This window comes from Hipposideros armiger, unplaced genomic scaffold, assembly GCF_001890085.2.
Source record: "Hipposideros armiger isolate ML-2016 unplaced genomic scaffold, ASM189008v1 scaffold_47, whole genome shotgun sequence".
In the NCBI taxonomy this organism is placed as follows: Eukaryota; Metazoa; Chordata; class Mammalia; order Chiroptera; family Hipposideridae; genus Hipposideros; species Hipposideros armiger.
In genome coordinates this window covers 3427774-3450524 of record NW_017731397.1, presented here as the reverse complement: position 1 = coordinate 3450524, position 22751 = coordinate 3427774, and the positions used below count along the sequence as shown (strand labels likewise).

Sequence of the window (22751 nt, the reverse complement as noted above, 5' to 3'; positions counted from 1 at the left end):
AGTCATATTGGGCTTAGGGCTTCAACATATTGATTTTGGGGGACACAGTTCAGTCCATAGCATTCTGCGACTGGCCCCCAAAATTCATGTCCTTATAACATACAAATACATTCATTCTATCCCAATATCCCCTAAAAGTCTTAACTCATTCCAGCATCAAGTCTAAAGTGTGGAGTTTTTATGTTTCTAGGATAAATGCCTAGAAGGGTTCTTGCTAATTTGTGTAGTGAATGTCTGTTTAGTAAGAAACCACCAGATTCCCCGGGTGGCTGGATCAGTTTACATTTCCACCAGCAATGTCTGAGAGATCCAGCTTCCTTGCATCTATGCCAACATTTTGTATTATTATTTTTTATTGTAGCCATTCTACTAAATACATAATGCTACCTCTTGATGGTTTTAATTTGCATTTCCCTCATGTCTAGAGATGAACAACTTTCACATGCTTATTTGCCAACTATATATCTTTGATGAAATATCTGTTCGGTTCTTTTGCCCATTTTTAAATTATTTTCTCACTCCTGCGTTCCTTATATAGTCTACATATGAATCCTTTATAAGATATATACTTTGCAAATATTTTCTCCCAGTCAGGGGTATGCCTTTTCATCCTCTTAACCATTTCTTTCACACAGTAAAAACTTTTCATAATTTTCAATTGTCACTTTTTACATTCAAATTGAACTAAATAAGATTTCAGTGTCAAGGACATTCACACTGGGCAAATTTCCAGTACCCACGTGGAGCCTGTAGCAACTTACTAAACAGCATAGCTTAGAGGACAGGTGGGATGTGGCTAGGCATCATTCCAGGTGAGGGACCACCACAAACAGGACCAGGAGCGTGAATGGGTAAGGAAAGTTCAAGGCAAACAAACAGACCCCTCTGGGGAAAGTGTGAGATTCAGGACACGGAGACGGGCTCTAGCTAGGAAAGTGAGTAGGGTCTTGACTGTGAAAGATGCTGAATGCTAAGAAAAGGCATAAGTCTTATATGGCGGAGTCCCTGGGATTTTCTCAACAGGAGAAAGATGTACTGCGGTCAGTGTTTTTGGAAGATCCATGCACAACGAAGTTCACAGGTGATTAGAAACATTGCAGCCATGCTCTCCCCTTCTCCCTCCTGTTTCTGCCTCTTAATTTTCCCTGCACAAACTCACAAGTTCTCAGTTCTCAGGGCCCAGTCCAGGCTAATGCTGAAAACATTTCAGTTTTCCCCCTTATCTTGAGCACCTCCCCGCTTCTTGTTAATCATAGATAAGGTAAAAAGAAGGGGCTTAAGATAATATCTGGTAAGAAGTGAGACAGCTTATAGGTATTATTGTACAGAAAATAAGTTTATGGAAAATAAGCTTTTATAAAAGAGGAGTGAGAAAATAAAGTTAACACAAGAAAAACTCAATGATAGAGGAGAGGCTCAAAGAAGTAAAATCTCTTCTTAATATCATGACCACACGGCTGAGGGTCAATAGACAAAACTAGACCATTGCATTGATGAAAAAACAGGAAAGACTATGGATCTGATATCAGTGATTAAGAGATACCATTTAAACGTGATAAATAACATAGGAGGTAGAGTGGATTCAGAGTGATTAGTTGGCTCAACAACCTCACTAGGTGCCCAGGTGCCTTCAGTCCTTCCTCTCTGCCATCTTTCGTGCACACGTGATGATTTTTCCTCATGGTCACAAGGTGGCTACCACAGCACCAGGCATCATGCTCTCACATGACCACCCAAAGAATCAAAGGGTTGGGAGTTAGAGTGGGGATTGCCATACTCCCCCTAGCTTTTAACAAGGAGGAAAATCTATCCCAAGCCCTCCACTAGAATTCTCATTACATTTCACTGACCAAGACTTGGTTACTGCCCACTTGTAGACCAGCCACTGACCAAGAGAAAAGGGGTTGCCATGACTGACTAAAGTCAACCATGACTCAACTCCTAGCACACTGTTGCCCAAGCTAAATTGAGATAGCATGTGGGAAGGGGAATGACTGATGGATAAGCAAGTAACCTTGTCTGCCACTAAGTACAAAAAGATTGACAGGGGGAATATCGGGGAATTAGAGAAGCTTAATGGAACACTCATCTAGTAAGTTCCAGGATGTACTACACATGTCTGTCTGTCACTGTTGAATGTCTGGAATCAATTTCCCACACTCCGGGTACTCAATACACATTTTAGGGTAACTGAATATAGAAGGTGGCAACCCCAGTAGGATTTAAGCATGCAAAAATATTTATGAGGGCTGAGTAATCACATGGCTATTAAGAAAGCAAGCTTTCTTTCTCAGAAAGCTAAAAGGAAGCAATGTCTATCTTTCAACGGGGCTGTCCACCTTTACTACATGCTGATGGACAGGGCATGTCCAGGCAGAAGACGGTAACCACCAATGAGAAGAATAAAAAGGTGGGCATCTTCGACAGCCCAAAGAATGTCATTTGTGGACAATCTATTAACTCCTTCCACAGATTTTCATTGCGCACCTATTATATGTCAGGCACTGTTTAAGGCACTTGCAATACATGCACGAACAAAAGCAACACAAATTTCCTGCTCCCATCACCTTAATAATGAGGGAACTATATAGGAAATTAGCAGGCGATACATGCTATAGAAAATAAAGAGAGCAGGATAAACAGGACCAGTAGTCCTGGGGTGGGTGCTGTGGGTAGGTTAAATCAGGTGGTCAGGTCAGGGACATCTGAGAAGGTGACACCTGCCCAAACTCTTGAAGGAGGTGAATGAGAGCCATGAGAACACCTGTGGGGAGAGTGTGCCCCATATTAGACGCCCCACTTCTCACTCTAGAGGGACAGTATTATTGGCACTGTCCCTGCCCTCAGCCCGCTAGAAACATGGGCCTCCTGAACCCTTCCCTGAGAGATGGCCATGAACTTCATATGTCCATTCCCGTGGTTCCCACTGATACGGATTTCCGATTTCTTTGCCATTTCACATGTGACACCACAGTGGAGCAGTCATGGTTGAGTAATAAAGGATGAATCCCCTTAATCTTATTGTTGCTTGTTACTATCACATTCGTGTGTCCTTTCTAGTTAATGTTCATCTGTGAGAACTACAATCTGGACAAGGCCACGGGAACGACCAGTGCTTGACAAGTCAGCTGAATCAGTGCACTGTGTTCAAGATTTTTGGATAAGTTTTCGACAAAAATTTAGAAAACATGGATGAAGTCATCCTGATTCTATCCTGGTGTTCTCTGAGGCTTTCCACTGATATAGGAAAAGAGAACAGTCTACCTCTAGAGTCCTACACATCCCAGTTGTGGCACTTCCTGGTTTGTATAACTTTAGGTAACCTCACTGAGGTTTCCTTGTTTTGTAAAATAAAGGGTTGGATTGACTGATCTAAATGACCCTTTCCAACTCCAACATCCTCTGACTCTAAATAATTGGTTTCATCGAGCCATGCCCGGGTTCCACTTTCTGCTTCTTTAAAGGAGACACTTATTGTGGCCAAACTGCATTTTCAAAACAGCTGAATTAATGATTTTGAATTGCCTAGCTTTCCAAATTGGTACTCTTCAGGTAGCAATCCCTGGCAATTTTTAAAAATATAAAATATAGACTAAATGCATATCACAACACCATGGAAACGGGATCAATGATAATACATCACATTGCAAAATAAAACACATTTTAAATGCTCTTTTTAAAAAGAAAGGTTTTTATTCCATCCAATGCAACTATCAACCCAGGTAGTTTTCCAATTCCACCATCCAAAGCACATAGGCCTAGAATAATTAATTCACCCACCTTCATAACCAGGTGAGTCAGGATGCTGCAAAGATCCAGGGCTTAACCCTGACTGCCTCTAACCAGCTGTGGAGCTTGCAAAAACTATTTAACTCTTTTGTGCTCAGTTTCCTTGACAGAGCTAAAGAGAATGATGACCAAAGTCCAGCTCAGGTCTAAATTCTGGGATTCCTGGATTTTTTTTTTTTTTAAACCCTGCGTGCAGGAGAGTCTGCAGGTAGCTCCTTTCTCCAAATCTGGGAGGGCTCCTTGTGTGCTGCAACTCCGCGGGAGAACGAAGCTCACACATACTGAAGAGCCACCTAATGACTTAATGGGCTTTCATATGGGCAGCTAGGTTTTAATTTTCTCTTACAGCACATTCCCTCAGGGAAAGTATACTTTCCAGTGGAATAAACCACAGAGGATATTTTGATTGCTGAAGGATATCTCATATGGAAATCAGGTTTAAGTCACGGTCCTCTGCAGTTTTTACTATCAGAACCAAATAAAAGCCCCCAAGGACTGTTTATACTTAGAGTTTAAATCTGCTGGAATGCAAAAGTAGCTCTCTAAGAGTTAAGCATCTGTAAATATTTAAAGTCGGATGAAATCACAAATGCTGCTTTTAATAATCTCTTTTAAGCAGGAGGAGAAGCCAAAAGGAACCAGCAAAATCCCAGGGAACACTTTGATAGGAAACTGTTGACTCTATGGTCATGTCCAATAACTCAAATTATAACAGAGAATTGAGAGAAGTGCATCCGTTGTCCCTACAAGCCCACAGCCGGCTCTCCACGAGAGAAGATGGACCAAGCACAGGATGCTGAAGAGTGCCTTCTTCCTTGTTGGTGAGCTCTGTCTGATAGTAATTCCATCCCACAAAGACCAGACTACTCAATCAAGTCGGCCTTCCTGCCTGAATTTTCCGGGCTTAGCTCTAACTCCACCCCTACACACATGCATCACAGCTTTCCACGCAGCACTCTAGTTTTGTATGATTATGGACTAGACATCACATTAGATGCTTCTAGTCCTATCACCTTATTTGATCTTCTCAACAACCCAGAAAAGTAGCATTCATTTGCTCTATTATGTGATGGTAGAAACTGAGGTGCCAAGAAGGTATGTGTGAGCTGTAAACTGCTTTGTCTTCAAATGCCGAAGAACTCTGAAAGAAGGCAGCCCTTGGTCATAGCCATTCATTCATTTACCTATTCATTCATTTATTCATCCAGTCAATCACTCATCCCTTCATTCACTCAGGAACTCCTCTTTTTAACACACTTTAATCTCAGGAAGCCTACTTATACATCCAGCCCACTTCTCTTTTCTTATTCAGTTTTCCATGCAAATGGGAACTCAGAGAAATGTTCACTTGTGTCTTTGCCTCCATTATCTGATTAACCCTCCATCTTGCTGTTTCTGGGTTAAGTTATAATATTTCCTTCCTGATTCTCTTCGGAACCATTTTCAAAAGACATCTTGTCTTGTAGGAGCAGAATTATAAACTAGAAACAGTCTTTTAGTAAGAAAGAGTAAAACAGAAAGATTACCACGGCGTTTTTTACATTAGCACCATGACATTTCTAATCATCTACATAAAAGGATTTTTTTTTTTTTGTAGCATCTTCCTAAGTGCCTCTTGAAAACCTCTGTGACATCCTCGATAGCTACTGACTAATTTGTTCTGGCAGCAAAATGAGTTCAGTATTACTGAAAATATGTTTCCTATCACCAGATCTTATTCAGGTCATCAAGTGGTTTTTCACTGGTGGAAGGGAGTGGAATTTACCTTCCATGAAACATTATTGAGAAGAGAGAGAGAAATAACATTTTGACCTACTCCAACATTAGCAAAATGCAAATCACAGTCAATTTGCTATGAGATGATATTTCAATAGTTTGCATTTCTGAGCTGGGCATCAACCTGATTTTTTTCCTTTTTTTAAGCAAGGTGAATGAAGGGTGCACGAAGCAGACTGTGAATAAACATCTGTGAAAAACTAACTTTAAGCAGCTTTCAGCTTAGTGACTGAGATAATGCTGTCTCTCCAGAGAAATGCTAAATATAGAGGAATAATGGATAGCAGTTTGCCACAAGCTGTGCAGCTCCCTAAACCAGAGGTGCCTGGGCCTTGACTGGGGGAGGGTTGCACAGTCGCACAGCAATTTCTAAGATTAAGAATTCACTAGCGACAGGGTCCCATGGGCATGGCAGGGTGGGGAGAGAGGCCACATCTCATCTTTTCCCTTCCCATTCAGAGGTGTGGCTAGCTGCAGTGGAAACTACAATATACATACACCTGGGTGATTAGGTGGTCAAATGGGAGGAAAAGAAAGCTCTTCATGATTCTTCTTTTGGAAATAAAGAGGGACAAAATTCAGCAATCACTATCCAAGCCTTTCTCTACAATTTGTCAGCATGGTTAGGATGCTGGCTTCCTCTCCATAGGTGAGATTACTTCCTGCTGACGCCAAGAGGGGGCAGGGTGCACAAATGTGTGAACAAGAAAATGAAACTCTAAGGGTAGCTTTGGTTTCGATGTGTGCTAGGCATCCTGTCTTGTGTTAAAATTAGATGTATCAGCTATTGGAAGCCACAAGATTTTAATATTGAGAACACAGGGCAGCTTTCTCCAGACAAACCCCCAGATGCATGAGAGATCTGTGAGTTTTGATAAAGAATTACAACGTCTTGGGCTTTGTCTTTAGCGATGCAGCACCGAAAAATCTGGAAATTTAACATGACCTGAGTAAGCTATGCCAGAGAGTAACAGTCACTTCTGTACTACTGAAAAGCTCCAGGTCAAAATCACATCAATAAATGCATATTTAATTAGAGTTTATAGACATCTAAAGAGAAAAAAATTCAAAGGTTCTCTCATAGATGACCTTTATAAGATGTTTTACTCTCAGATGCCTCACGGCAAAATTTCAACCCAAATGAAATAAAATGAAATGTGGCTGGTTATTTAACAAGACGGTTGCCTTTAGATAGAATTTTTTTTTTCTCCAGAATTAGAGTTTATACACATTTTGGAGGTGACCTGGTGGCACAGCAGCTTAGATTGATAATTTCCTAATTCAAATGTATCCTTCATATCAACTTTAGAGAAGTAACAAGCTTATTAATCCATGGCACTTAATCATTGAGATTTGTTTTGACATTTTTAGAACAGGGAACCTAATATTGAGATGTGATAACTTTGCAATAGATTTGTAAGGAAGGTGACATGCCACATGAGAATTACAAACAGGGAGAAAAATGGTCTAGGCCAGAGGGGGAAGGGATGGTAGAAAAGATGTCAATGTCATAAAACTCAAAAGGAAATCGGTGATTTTCAGATTGCCTCTCCCTGAGGTCTAGGAATAACCTTGCATGCGCTATCCAAACTTTCCTCCATCCCATCATGCTTCACTGTTCTACCCCATTGCCACCTTCAGATTTAAAAGGAGAAAAAACAAGGCTGAATGTGAAGGCAAGTTTTCTAACCAGTAGCCAAAGGGTGAGTGCTTGGTCTGCTCTGTAGGAAAAAGCATGGGGCTCCTGGGTCCGTCAGCTCAGGGCTCCCTGCCCAGCTCTCAGACCCTGACAAGATGCCCTAATGCCATCTGTCCAAGGACAGAGGTCATCTAAGAAGTGCCCTCTCCAGCTTCCCTGCGCCCTATAAGAAATCCACCACAAAGACGAGATTTGTCAATTGGCCCCCTTCAGCCAGCCTACCCTCCTGGTCCCAGAGGAGGGAGTATTGTCCACTGCTGACCTTGCTAAAGGGACAGGATTTGGAAAGAGGGAAACAGAGCGGTGAACTGAATAACCCAATATGTTATTATAAGCTTCAGAATGGAGCTACCAGGCATAGAAATGAAAAGAATGGGGCTTTTGGTATGCGATGGACCTAAATTTGAACCTTGGTTCTGACACTTAGTAGCTCTTTGACCTTGGACTACAAGGACTGAACATCTCTTGTTCAGTTACTTCCATTATATATTGGAGAATATAATACCTACTAGTTACGGTTATGATAAGGTCCAAATGAGATCATGTGTGTGATACACTTAGCCTGGCTTTTGGGTTTAATACCTTTTTAAATTCCTTTCTCTTCTCTGGTCCTTGTTTTCCCTTCTAGCCTTGTAAAGAGATTTATTTTTTTGATCATTGCTTTTTTACTTAGGCTGTTAAAAAAAATGTATTTGTTCTCTCTGGAATGGTCTAAACCAAGTTTAGATAATAATAGCATTTTATATATTGGTCACATGTGCACTGCTTCATGAAACTTGGAATATAAGAAATGTCATCTCTTTTCATATTTTTAAAAAATAATCCAATTTGAGCTCATGCTTGCTGAGTTTGGCAAGAAGTCCAAAATTGATCGGTTTAGAGGGATATGGAGGAGGGATGGAGAATGGCCCTTTTCCCGTTGAGATTCTACATATATGCCAGGGGCTTATTCCTCAGGCACAAGCGAGAAGACGCCTGATCTTCAGCATTCAGGCTTCCCTACCCTGACTGTCCCTTCACTTACTCAGTGCAGCTGACATAACGCTCAGCTATCTGTCGGCATCCCGCCCCAGGCAGATTACAGACATGCCCCTCATAGCAGCCCTCCCCACAGACCACAGGCCCATTCTCAGAGGCTCCTAGGACCCCTTGTTGGGTTGAGCCCCTCCTGGCACCCACACTGCCATTTCGATACCAGATCACATGGCTACCAAGGTTCTGTAACTAAGAAACCCACCACCCTCCTCCCCAGGTGTAACAGAATAAACTAGGTGATGATGTAACAAACAGGTTCCAAATATCAGCAAAGGCTGATCACTTCCCAAGCCTGCCTCTTTCTTGGGAGGCCTGGGGCAAGAATACGAATGAAGGTCCATGTACCATATGTCTGAATATTTAAAACTTATAAACCAAGGTAACAAAGTGTTAAGTGAAACATGGTTTATCCTCTTACCTTGAGAAACACGCCTGTATATCAACCTGAAAAACCAGATCTGAATTTAGAATTCTGAGACTCCTTGGAGTTCTATGCTGGAACATGGTGGTGTAGAGCCAGACAGACTGTTAGCCTGTCCTGTTCCCAGACACCCTAGCCCACACATCCAAGCTCCATAAATATGCCTCTTGGCCACCCCCCCAGGTTCAGGGTGACTCCAAGGAAGAGCAACATGCAGGCTCTGAAAGCAGACGTGTGGACATCTGAGCAAGGAATTCTGAGGGCCCTGTTATGCAAACCATGGCAATGAATCTGCAAATATGGAATCCACAAATAATGAGGACTGACTGCATTTTGTTTTGTTTTTTTGTTTCTTTGCTTTTGTCAAAATTTTCCGTAGAGAAATGAACAGTTGGGCATCCAGAAAGAAGAAAAATGGAGTTCTTAACTCCTCTGGTCATCCTGGTGGAAAGCAGCCCAGAATTTCAGAATTCGGTGTTGCGTTCTTCTGAGAAGGGAGGATAATTCCTTTCCGACTCTTTCTGCTCTGGGTGGGGAGCAACGGAACAGGCTACGCTCAGGCCACTTACATCACTTCGGTGATCACTGTGCCACGCACTGTATAATCTGCCTCGTGCATTTGTCGTCCTCAGGTCATGTAGTCATCACCACCCTCTGGGGTGACATGGGTAGGAAGGGTGAATGGGGTAGATGAGTTGTTACAACCACCACTTTCAGATGGGGAAACTGAGGCTGAGAAAAAGGCTGTAGCTAAGGACAGAGACTAGATAAGGAACTAGTGCATCCTTGCTTCCTAACGGTTGTGTGCTCCCTAGAGTGTTGGTCATCTCAAATTCAAGGGAAGGTCCTTTAAATCCATAGAAGTCGGCCAACCAGGAAGTTCTAAGCATTTAGCTTGAACTGCCACACACACAAAAAAGCAACATATGGTTTTGTGTAATTTCTTGAATATTCCTGACAAAGATGACCCTCTACCTATTTTATTTGTATTCCTTTATTTGGTGATATTACATAGGTTCTTGAAGTCCTTGAGGCCCTCAGAAAGCCATAGAGCCAGAAAAGGAGAGTCATTTTTCTCAGTCAACCCTGCTTTGAATCAGGTAATCAATCATAGGCATAATATTTTGTTAGTAGAAAACTTGGAAAAAAAACCCCACTATTTGTTTTACAAGAAAATAAAACCTGAATAAAAGATAAAGAGCAGACATCATGTGCCACGTCACTTAGTTTCTTTGATCTCCACTTATCATTTGTAAATTTCATGCTTTCAACAAGTGAATGGCCTGCTTGCTATGGGCAGGCATTGTGTTACCAGCTCTAAAGCAATTTCATTAAATTCTCAGATCAGCTCTGTAGGGCTGTCCTCTCTCCATATATGAGAAGGCTAAGGCTTAGAGAGGTTAATTAATATAGCTAAGGTCATACAGCTAGTGTAGTGGCTGAGCTGGGATTCAAGCCCCCATCAGTCTACCCCTAAAACCATGCTGTGCCCTTAATCAGATATTGTGCAGAGCACACTGGCAGGCTCATCTTAACACCTTGCAGAGCTGGTGTGCAAATTAAAGAGATGATATATATACGAAAAGTGTTTGGCAAACCACGAAGCTCTCCAAAGGTTCGCTGTGATTATTCCTGTCTTACACAGGGCTAGCTGCCATCTTTAGTGGCCATGTCTATATTAATCCCATAATTCATCCTTAATTCAGTCAAGTCTTGAATGCCTGGCTTTCTCTATATCTAAAGGAAACTGGAAATGTGCCTTTTGTAAGAGAGGCTTACATTAATACGTGCTGCGAGGGGGGCTGGATCATCAGAGAAGAGATTAACTTACAAAACAGATTAATTTGGGCACTGTTTCCCTACATAAACCAGGCACATGGAGACAAGCAACCCAGGGATAGATAATCATGCTGGGAGCAGAAGCACTCATTATAAAAATCTACCTTGCAATTATCTGCAACCTCCATGAGTCTGTAGCCCATGGCCAGTTCTTGGAGGGGGTCTTTCTTTACTAAGTGTAAGGAGACAGAAGCGCCCCCATAAGTTTATCAGGGCACATGCCTCGTCTTATCGTAGGGTCACCACACCACCATCTCGGCCTACTTCTCAAAGCTATGGTCAAGGTGCAGAACTGATGTGACTTCCCTCGCAAGTGGGTGAATGCGACACATCTGACTTCAGTGACACATTTGTTGGGCAAGTTAATACACTGAGCAGGCTGTGACATTCCTCTTTTTTGATGTGCAAGCCTTGAGGTGAACCCGTGGAAGATATGTAACCAACTTAAAAGGGGCAATGGCAGAAGGCTTGACAAGTGCAGAGACACAGGCACTTCCAAGAGGGGGCATGGTTCTCTACAAGGTCAATCAGTTCCCCTGGCTCGCACTCCAGGTCCACCTTTATCTCGGTGGCAGAGCTACAAATGTGAAATCGAACCTCCAAACCAAGATGAATGAAATTGTATTTGCCTGCTCTTAACATGTAAACAAGCTATTCTCTGTGTCTTCTTAACTGGAATATAAGGCAGAGCTCTCTGGCTGTAGCTCAGGGAAGGGCATGCTTTTGTGTACGTGTTTGTGTGTCCAGATACAACGGAAAACACTGCGGGAGCCAATACAACTCAGTACCCTCAGTAAGACAGTGGGAGAGAATGACAGTCAGTGGCCTGGAATCTCACAGTTGTCGTTGTCATCGTCATCATCACCATTGCTACTGTTTATTAAGCCTGTTCTACGTACATGACAAGCTCTTTTTTGCATTACCTCATTTCGCCCTTGTAATAACACTGTAAGGTAGCTAATATTATTTTACTTTGTATGGATGAAAAAAAACGATATCAGGTAGCTTGCTTGAGGTCACCAGGTGGCAAGTTCCAGATCTGAACGCGGGTCCATCTCATGCTCTGAACTGCCAGGACTTAACAAACCAGAACCTCCCAGAATACACAAGTGCCGAGATCACAAGGGCTTGGGGGAAACCCTAAAGTCATCTGGCTGGTCAACCTGACAACTTTAAACCTTTGTTATCAAAAAAGCCAATCAGAGAGGAAGGATTAATCTACCTATTTGCAAATCTGTTCTTTTGCCTACCTCTGAGCAGTCTCGAGATACAAGAAAGGGGCTAAAAATATTCTTTCCAGAAGTTTGATCTACCTGTCAGTTATATATTTTGATTCTTCAACTGTTAATTGGCATTATGGTCATTTGAAGAGTAATGTAAAGAAATATTCTTTAAAGTATTAGAAACTATGGCCAACTATGCCAAAATATGCTAGTGAGTAGTGCAGAGATGGAATACAGTTGAGCCTTCAACAACACAGGTTTGAACTGCACAGGTCCATTTATATGGGGATTTTTGGTTTTCAATAAATATGTATATACAGTCAGCCCTCCATATCCCTAGGTTTTGCATCTGCAGATTCAACCAACCATGGATGGAAAACAGTATTTTCGATCCAAAGTGGAAAATCTGTAGATGCAGAGAGCTGACTGCTTCATTGCTCTGCACCATTATAGATAGGGGACTTGAGCATCCACAGATTTGAGGTCTGCGGGGCTCCTGGAACCAATGCCCCACAGATATCAAGGGATAACAAGCTTCTGTAGAGTAAAAAGTTATACCGGAATTTTTTACTGCACGGCACAGGATACCCCTAACTCCTGTGTTGTTCAAGGGTCAATTGTACCTGTATGTCTAATGAAAGGCCTGTACCAAAATCATGTCTCCCACGTGCCTCCGAGCGTACCTGCACAGTCTGGCTGGAAGCACACCCTGAAGATGATCTCCTCCACTGCAGCATGGCTTCGGGACAGAATTTGCTCATGGGCTCACCAGCGGTGCTTCTTCAGAAGCCACAGGCCACTGGAGAATGGATGATAAGAAAGACAGGTATTACTTAACGAAAATATACAGACTCATCCTCTTTGCCCATCCTATGTTTAACAGTCCCCAAATCCTCTCAATGCATCGAAACATCTCTTCATATACATGCCCGCCCAGAACCTCAAAATGTGACGTGGTTTGGAAATAGGGTCTCTGCAGCTGTAATTACTTAAAATAAAGTCATGTTGGATTAGAATGGGCCCTAAATCGTACAACTTATGTCCTTATGCGAAGAGAAGATACCCAGGGACACGCACCAAGGAAAAAGCCACATGAAGGCAGACGCTGAGACTGGAGTGATGCAGCTTACAAGGTAAGAAATGCCAAGGATTTCTGGGAGCCGGGAAAGGCAAAAAGGATTCTCCCTCAAAGTCTCAGGAAGGAGAGCAGCCCTGACAACACCTCGATTTCAGAATTCTCCAGAGCCATGAGAGAACACATTTCTGTTGTTTTAAGCCACCCAGTTTGTGATAATTTGTTAGGACGCTTCTAGGAAACTAACAGAGGAGCTACCACACACGTGACCCAAGCGCTCATCATCTTTTGTTGGAATTATTTTTACAGCGTTCTGCCAACCCAACTCCTCCTGCAGGCCCCACCTACCCCCCCACCTCTTCCCTGCAAAGGAAAATACGTCGCACACCAAGTTCACTTCTTTGAACCCAGATAAACTTCCAAAGACCCTCTGACTCAGTAATTCTGCTTTCCAGATGTCTTTTCCTAAGGAAATAATCAGATGCACGTAATTTTTTATACGAGAATATTTCTTAGTGAATTAATAAGGAAAAATTGGAAGCAACCCAAATGATCAAATGTTGGAAAACGGTTGAATAAATTAGGGTACATTCCTATGACTGAACATTATGCAGCTATTAATATTATGGTTTTGAGTTAACAACGTGTGAAAATAATCGAGATATAATGCTAACTGCTATAAGCTGGATAAATAACTATATAATGATTCCAATTTTGTTTTTGACATGTTTGTATAGACAAAAGATTAGACAGACAGACATAATTTGGTTATCTCTGAGGAGTCACAAAGGGATCTTTTTGTATATCCTATTTCTGTAGAATCATGTATTATACTCATAAAAAGAAAAATAAGCAACACATTTTATTCAACAAATTTAGCAGATTTCCAGCGCTATAGCATTCAAGCTATTTTGACCACATCTCACGGTAAGAAATATGGTTGTCATTCTGACTACAGTAAGTCCTCACTTAACATTGTCAATAGATTCTTGGAAACTGGAACTTGAGCAAAACAATGTATAAAAAAACTAATTTTACCACAAGCTAATTGATATAAACAAAAGTTAAGTTCCTACAGCCTACTTCTGGTCACAAAAACATCACCAAACTTCTAAATAAAGACCCCAAACACTTCTATTACTAAACATAAAAATAAAGTGAACTATACATACATTTGGGTGTCCCAACTATGCAGTTGTAAGCTTTAATGACTTCAGAAGTATAAATGCTACAAACTTTCAAAACTGTCATTTGAAAACTTCTTTTGACTCTAAGTTTTAATTATTTTAACAAACGTAATTGTAATTTTTTTTTTCCTTTTAGTCAATGTATGCCATTTTTCACTCGGGAACGGAAAACAAAAACATATTTAAAAATGTGTTACTCAAAATTCACAAAACTAAATAAGTATAGAATACATTTAATTAAACTTTCAAATAATGTGTTTTATATGCACCGTGTATACCTCTGAAGTTTTTAAAACTGCAGGAAAGCTTTTGCAACACAGGTTTTGAATAAGTATCCTAAAGTACTTATAAAGTAAATATAAAGTCATTTTATATTTACTGTAAAATCCAGTTTGGTTTTATTTAAGTGGCTCCATTTTGGATGCAAGTATTCCTTAGCCAGTAACTATCCCCATGCTTAGGCCACAGGGGCCCTTGCCCAGTGCCCACACTTTAGAAGGCCCTTCTCTGGCCTTGATTGGCTATACTCCTCCCCACAGGTGAGGTATCTAGTGGGCTAAGTCCATGGTTCCCCCTGGCCCCAAATCCATACCTCCCCACATCTTGTTCTGACTATCCAGCACACCAGATTACCTCCCCAAATGGCACTGGGCCTCCTTCAAGGTCCTGCACAGCAGCAGCAGTGTCGTCTGCCAATGTCTATAACCCCGGAGCAGACAACACTGCAATTGGTGTGCACATTCATAGGCCCAGGATGTGGCCAGTGGCATGGCTGCTTCCAGAGAGCTGGACTAAGCTTCCACATTGGGACTGGAGCTTACTGGGAAAAGAGAAGGTGGCTGCAGACCTGGGACTGAGAGCCAGCTCTCCCTGCACCACCACATTTAGGTGCAGATCAGCAAGGAATTTGAACCTGACCTTTCAGGTCATAATGAAGGCATATTAGTCAATATAGGAAGGTTGACTTGATTTATTTAATCGTTTGTTAAGGGTGGGCTGTTCTTGGTATGAAAGGAAAATATTTTCCCCACCAACATGTTTTGCTCCATAAGGCGATAAGTGGGCAGGACATACTTCCACGCATAATGTGTGATGGCAAATACTGATGGCTGCAGTCACCCAGCACAGACTCGGGGCCAGGTGATTTTCATACAGCTTCTCATTTAATCCTCACCACAACCCAGTAAAGTAGGTACTTATGAGAAGTGAGACTCAGTGTCATTAAGTAATTTGTTCCAGGTCACAAAGTCAGTGCTATAGTTAGCCTTAGATGCATAACAAACTACCCAAAGCTGATGTGGCTTAAAACAATGATTTTGGTTTTTTTTTTCCCCTGACTGGGGGGTCAGGTGGGTGGTTGAGCTGCTGGTTTCACCTGGGCTCGCTCAGGCAGCTGCACTCACTGGAGTGAAGGCTTCTCTCATCAGGCTCCTAGTGAGCTGGTGCAGCTGTCTCTGGGATGCCTATAGCTCTCCTGCATGGAGCCTCTTACTCTCTAGGAGCCACGCTGGCTTCTTGGCGTGGCAGTCACACGGCAGCAATCTCACAGCAGAAGATGCAAAGCCTTTTGATACCTGGGATGGAACTGGCACTTGCCCACATTCTAATGGTCAAAACCAGTCACACTGCCAGCCTGAGTCAAGGGGAGGGAAAACAGAATCCACATCTGCAAAGGAGTATGGGAGCACAGTGACTTTTTTTTTCTTGTCACCTTTAAAAACAATGGTTCAGAGCTAGTGTATTATATTAACAGATAAACAGCCAGGATTCAAAGCCAGGTGGCCTGGCTGGGGTGTTCTAAGTAACTGTGCCATCTCTGAACCACAGGGCATTTGGGACTTAGACATGGAAGGGATTTTGTATTATGTCCTACACCCTTGCTCTTACAATCTCCTTACCTTTTAAGTCTGTCTTCCCCCCAGTGTCTGGCTTAGTGCCCAGCACTTGGTGGTGATTAATAATACATATTTAGGTCACTTACAAGAGATGTGACCCTGAATGGGATACTTCTCCTCTTTAAGCCTCACTTTCCCATCTTCAGAAGGGGGATAATTATAGTACAGAACACAACAGGTTACTATAAGATTCCAGTGCTATAGCGCGGAGAAAGCACTTAACACAACATTGGCTTTCAGCGGTCTCTCATTATTAGCGTGACTGGTATGTGGACGATGGATGAATGCACATGGGGTTTTTTAAGTGGCACTAAAACACCGCCAGGTTTCCAGATGCAAACACCGGCTTGCAAGCATGCACCAGAGTAGGGAAATAATTTTAAAATACAGTGCTCAAATCTCTAAGCTAACAGCTTTTAGAAAGTGGGAGAGAAAATCAAAACACCAGCGAACGGAGTTACGTACGCCGCGGCGTATCTTTCTCTGTTCATTTTAAGGTTCCACGCTGGGGCTGCTGGCTTCTCCCAAGCTGGGGAGTGCTGCCTGGGCGCGGCCAGGTCGCGGGAAGGGTGAGGTGGGGACGTACCTTCGGCTGATAGGTCTCGGTCACGTGAGTGGCCGAGAGGAGCCTTCAAAAGCTCGCGTTCTGCAGGGAAGTGTGACTGGGAAGTGCGAGGGGAAGGCTGTGCGACTTCTCCCTGCCTGGGGAACCGCTGCGGGTACCGGCTGGCTGGGAACTGCGCGCACCGTGAAGCGGGAAGACGCTCCAAACGCCCTGCGTAAGTGCGCGGGGTCTCAGGAAGATAAGGGCGCTCGCCGGGGCGGGTCTTCACCACGTCTCCGGACGCACGGAGCGCAGGGCGGATGGTCTCCTCCTCTTTAACGCACCGGAGGAGGAGAACCTCGTGGAGTAAGATTGGGTTCAGGTGTTCGTGGCCGGCTCGGAGTTTCCAGGTGGGGATACTTGGGATGTTTGGCACTGGGCTCTGAGTGCGCTCAGCCCGGAGAACACTCCCGAAGGCTTCTGGCACAATCAGAGGCGGTGGCACCTGGGCTGCTTTCAGACCAGGATACGCCTCCTAGTCCAGGAGCCCCTCCAGGGATGCCCGAAGCTGTGGGATGCCCCATTACTCTCCGGGAGCCCATCCCCTTCCTCCCTCCACACATTTCTTTGGGATGCTTTGATTTCGGGGTGCCGTGGAGGAGTGGAAGTGAAACGTGTCTTCGACTTGAGCATCCCGCACCAAAGACTTGGCTTGCACGGAGGAAGGGAAAGCACCCCAGAAAGACTAATTCCTGGAATGTAGATTAGGAGAAAAGCAGGGGCATGGGACGGGCGGAAGCAGCCCCCTGCCAAGTGGATGCTGTCCTTGCAGGGGAGTTGGTAGGAGCCAGTGGGACTCAGAGAGACGTAAAGACGTGTATGAAATGGAAGCATCAGTACCTTTCAGGTCAGCTTGGTGTCATGGGAAAAAAATGGGCTTTGACATATTTACGGATTCAAATCCCAGCTCTGCCTTTTGCTAGTTGGTCACCTTGAGCAGATGATTCAAGTTTACAAAGCCCCACCCTCCCCAGTGAGAAGACACTTAATTTGGCTTTCCCTCACCCCCTAAATGTACAATCACTTTGTACTTTTTTTTTTTTGGTGTGGGATGAGTAAGAACAGAGATGGAAGGAGAAAAAGAGGCCCAAGAGAATGCATTTTACTAACTTGAAAAATAACTTTTAAGAAAGTCGTTCAAACTAGGAATTGAAACATTTTTGGAAAAGCAGACTGCACTGGCTTTGCTGGCATATGAAAGTCTGTACAGTTGTCAAAACCCTTTGGCTGATGGGGCTTTCTAGACTTCTGCCCCAGGTTAATCAAGCCCATGGGAAACCCCTTATGATGGAATGCCAGTGTCTTAGCAAGAAGCGGTTTTATTCTTTTATAGGAGTTGGTTGTTTCCGAGGGGCATAATGTGGCCCCGCAACATATATGAATCCAGCTTATAAACCAATTTACAGTCAGGCTCTACTAGGCTTATCTTACAGCCAGGGAAGTAAGTGGGCTTTGACTGACAGGAAGTTCAAATGACTTAGAAGAGTGTTCAGCCAGTCTGCTGGACTTACCAGTTCACTCCCCTAGAAAAAATAAAAACAAGAAGCAAACAGCCTGACAGTATTTTGTTAAGGACTTTGTTTTTGTTTCTGGAAAGCATAGGATTTATTAGAGGAAAACCTAAGTGTTCAATACTACCCTGGTATGCACAGACCTAAGACAGACTTAGTTACCACCTCAGATAACATCACAAAACCATTAATTATTGACACCCTAAGACCCAAGGCAAATAGGCAATGAACAATTCTTAATAGGAAATACAGTTCACCTAAAAGAGCAAATGTGATTACTTTAACATTCCCAGGGGTTTAATAATGTGGAGTTTTCACGGGCTGAACCAAGAACATTTTAAAGAACTTAAGTAGGGCAGTTTCTCATAATTAGAAAGAGGCCAGTAGAAGAATGACTCATTCATATCTAAATTGGCTGGGGAGAGGGGTAAGCTGGGCAGAAAGCTAAGAACTTTGTCCTAGCCAAAACCAGGACTAGAGTTTGAACTTTTATGCTATGTATTTGCAAGTTCAAAGACTTAAGTGATAATAGACTCAGTTCGTAGGACAGTGATTCAGGTGCTTTCTTTATAAAACCTGGGCTCCTAAGTGTAAATGAACCGAAAGCAGAGTATTGAGAGTCTCCCTCCAAGATATTGTAGGTACAGCCTTGAGCAAAAAACCACGTTTTTTCTTGCATCGATTTGACCTAGAACCTGGGGAGCAAGAAGTGGGTGGGGGGACTGACTCTATGTCTGAAAAAGCAAATTCTTAGCATCATATCTTTCCGATATTCCTGAGTCTTGTCTGTTAACTTTACTCCCTGTTCCGCTTCTAGTTAGTGGCTTTAAATTGCTACAGTTGTCTATTGGCCTGAATATTTATTGAGGCATCCCTTAAGGCCTTTCTTCTTTCTCTTTTGGGACTCCATATCCTACTCATTACTCATCTTTCAAAAAGACCTTTTGACCTATCTTTTTGTACTTGTGTGGTTCTCCGGGGAGGAGATAACTCAGCTCTCAAGAGATGCATTCCTTCATCCATATATTCATTTAACTGGGATTTTTCCCAATGTTTGATTATGAAAATTTTTAAACATTTAGAAAATAAAAGTTGAAAGAATTTCAGAGTGTATACTCTCCCCCTCCCCCCCCCACCCCAATTCTCTTCTCATTCAACTGATACTGATTAATGCCTACTGTTCGCCTGGAGCTGTACTGATCTGTAAAGACATAAATGGCAGAGTAAAGTTAGGGAACAAGGAAGGGTTGGATTTGGCTGGAGCATAGAGTTTGTGCAGGGATTATGTGACCTGGGCCTAGAAGGTTATCCTGGAGTCCCATTGTGGAAGACATTGAATTTTATGGCAGGAAGCTTGTACTTCATCCCGGAAGGCATTTGAGGAGGGGGGAGTGACTTGTGCTCTAGAAAGCTCTTTCTGGCCTTAGGGTTAGGCTGAATAGGGTGAAGGGGGACTGAAGTCTGAGAGATGAGCTAGGAGGTTTTGCAAATGTCCTGGGGCCAGTCATAGTCAAACCATGGACAGAATGGATTGCAGAGACAAGAAAGAGGAAGAAGGGTGGGACTTGGTGAGAAATTTGACATGAGGACTTGGCTTTAGAGCTCAGGTATCTTCAAGGATAGCATGCCATTAAGAATAGAGAAGTCAGAGGAGGAGGAAGTTCGAAGGCGATGATGAGATCTTGTTTTAAGACTCTGTTGAGTTTAAGGAACCAATCGGATACCCATGTGGAGGTGTCAGCTAAGAGTGAAGAGCCCATCAACAAGGTCAGGACTGAACAACTATCTGGACTAGCAATTAGTGATCAAGGGATGGTTGAAGGAGAATGTATGGACAAAGTAAAGGACAAGACCTTGAGGGAAATCTGAATGTATAGAGTTCTTGGAACAGGAAAAAAAAAACCACTGGTGTTCAATTATCAGTTAGCATTTTAATGACTGTTCTATCTATGGTGTTATTGTAGCCACAGTTCTTGATAACTTACAAGAGTCACAGACTAAAAAGCATACCCATACCCGTAGAGTGGAGTCGTTTCCTACTCCCATTATAGGAGGCACGGGGCAGGGTGAGGGGAATAAGGTAGGAGTGGAGAAGGAAGAGGGGAAAATTAAATGCTTTTTTATCTACGACTTAAAATAGACAGTCTTTAGCCGCATAAACCATTTCCAAATATCAGGAAGCCAGGTAATGTAATGAACTTGTCTATCTTTTCAGAAGGCAGCACCTACTTAATGTGGGAACCACAAAATCCTATCCTGATGATGGCCGTATTTTCCAAACCAAACCTCCGGTGTGACGCATATTCCCAATGCATGGTCACCAGGCCTTCGTCCAAACATTTAGCAACCCGAATGCCTCCCTCCCTTCCCACTTTAATACTTGAGTACATGCTCTAGGTGCTGAAAAAGTAAATGTTCAGCCCTGTAAACCCATCTTATTATATTAATTTACCACTGACAAGGCAATTTATTAGAAATTAGAATTATTTAGCATCTACTCTGTGGCCAGGGACTGTTCCAAGGCCTCAGTTAGAAGGTGAGAGCAGGGACGATCCTTTTTGTTTCTGCAGTACTGGGTAAAGGTTTATTCCGGGGGTGCCAAAAAAAATGTATACAGTGGACACTTTGGTCAGCGTTACTCAAGCAGTAGTTCGTCGTCATTAGAAGTGCCTGGATGCTGATGGTAACCACGTTGAGCCCTTCTTGTAATTGCTGAAGTCAAATGTGACTTGTATTCATCTTTTGTTATTGGTATATATCGAGTATTACAATTTTAATACAGTTTTCCTTAAAATGTGTATACATTTTTTGACACCCTTTGTATATGTATGTATATTATCTCATGTCTCTGTCACTATAACAATGAAAAGCAGTGTGCTTCTACCCAGAATAGAAGCATTTTGTTGAAAGGTGTAGGGTTTTGAAGCTGTGGCCAAATGCTTACTGTGTGCTGGGCATTGTGTTAGGTGTTTGCACAAGGGGGTTCCTTCCTGTAGTCCCTCTGGTTTGGCAGGTTTTTCAGCTCAAAATTGCTCAATTGAGTATTATTGGTGGGGTGTCTGCCCTCTGGCCCTGTCTTATTTCCACCCAACTTCTTGAACTCTCTCAGAATGACAGCCCCTGAGGCTGAGTTTAACAATCATTCCTTAAGTCTTCTTAAGATCACACTTTCAAAACCTCTGCTGATGTCTTTTAGAGTGGACTAGAGGAAAGCTCTATTTTTAATTTGTTTACTTGTTTGTTTTACTCCATCAGTCCTCTGCTTTTCCCATGGCCCTGCTTGTTTATACATCTAAGGTCACTTGCCTCTTTTTCCTTACTTTCCTTCCATTGTGAGTCTGGAGAGAGGGTGGGATAGGATATGGGGCTGACAGCAAGATTGTATTAGCTCTGGAATGGATTGTACTTGACTCTGGTAGGCAAAAGGTCCATGCTCTGTTTTCTTCATCCTTCTTTCCTGAAGTTTAAAGTAGCCAGTTGCACAACTGGCAGAGGATTTGGATTGGGTGTGAGGTCATCACCCACGAGGACTGAATAAGTGCAGCGGTGATCGGCAGTGCCTTAGAGAACTGAGTTCCTTGTGCCTTATTCTAGCACACACCCAGTCTGCCTGGAACTACTGGGTTTTGTACAGGTCTCCCTTTCTCATATTTGACTCCCCTACAAGTTTTGGCAAAGCATCTCACGTGTTAGCATATGCCCGGAAAATCTCTAATGAATTGAGTTCTGTTAAAAGAGAGAAAACTGTAGGTGGAAAAGAGCATGGAGGGGCCTCTGTGTTTGAAAGGACCCGGAAATGTGATTGTCATAGGAAAGGCCGGGCTAGAGCAAAGCTGAGTGGCAAAAAATATAGAAAGTTAAAGACAAACTCATTCTGAGGCTTGTGTGGATGCTATGATGCAGAGTTTATATTTGACAGAAGGGAAAAAGTACGGTCGTAGCGGATTCTGAAAATGAAAACTTTTCCTGACTGGGTTTCTTGAGGAAGAATATTATTAGCTATCAACAAATCAACTAGAAATAGTGTTGTTGTTGTTGTTTTCTCTCCAAGTATTGGAGTGTTTGTAGAATTCTCTTGATTTGGGGGAGAGCTCTGTACATTCACGGACTGTGGCAGAGTCTCTGCTTGTCTCAGAATAATACAGAGCCCTCAGCTGCCCTTAAATGTCCTCGTCACTTCTCTCTCTGTTTTGTGGCCTCCTTAACTTCTCTACTGGTCTCAGCACACCTTTCCAGGGGATGTTAAGCCCACCGAAGAGAGACTACCAGGAATACATTTGTAATGACACAAAGTTAGTTTCATCAGCTTACCTGCAGCAAAGGAAGACACACGCTCAAAGAATCAGGGGCATCATAGGAGAGGCCTCTGAAAGGTTTGGCCTTGTGCTGAGTGGGTCAAAAGTGAAGAGGGGGCCCGTTGGATTGGCCGCTGTCCAATAGCCATGGCAGTTCAGCAACTGACTATCTCAGCAGTCTTTGTTCAGGAGATGGGAGGAACAAAGTGGAGCTGGGGACGCATTGATAAGAAACCAGTAACTGCCCAGAAAAAAGGGTTGTTAGTCATATGGCAGCTGCAGTACGGCCTTGGGTATGTAGAAACATTGTCAGTATTCTGCTGGGAACATCAGAAAGTGATTACCAGGGAGCTGATTTTCACTGTCTCGGGGATGTAGTATGCATTCATATTCTCTCTTTCT

General features: G+C 42.9%; 1 protein-coding gene across 1 annotated transcript in view; it reads left to right on the top strand.

The window, feature by feature from the left end:
• The first annotated feature begins 16451 nt into the window (after window positions 1-16451).
• LOC109381319 (probable serine carboxypeptidase CPVL) overlaps window positions 16452-22751 on the top strand; it is a 31915-nt gene continuing 25615 nt past the window's right edge. The window contains exon 1 of the mRNA XM_019639865.1: window positions 16452-16718. The gene's annotated coding sequence lies outside the window, so the exon portion shown is untranslated. The remainder of the gene's footprint in view (window positions 16719-22751) is intronic.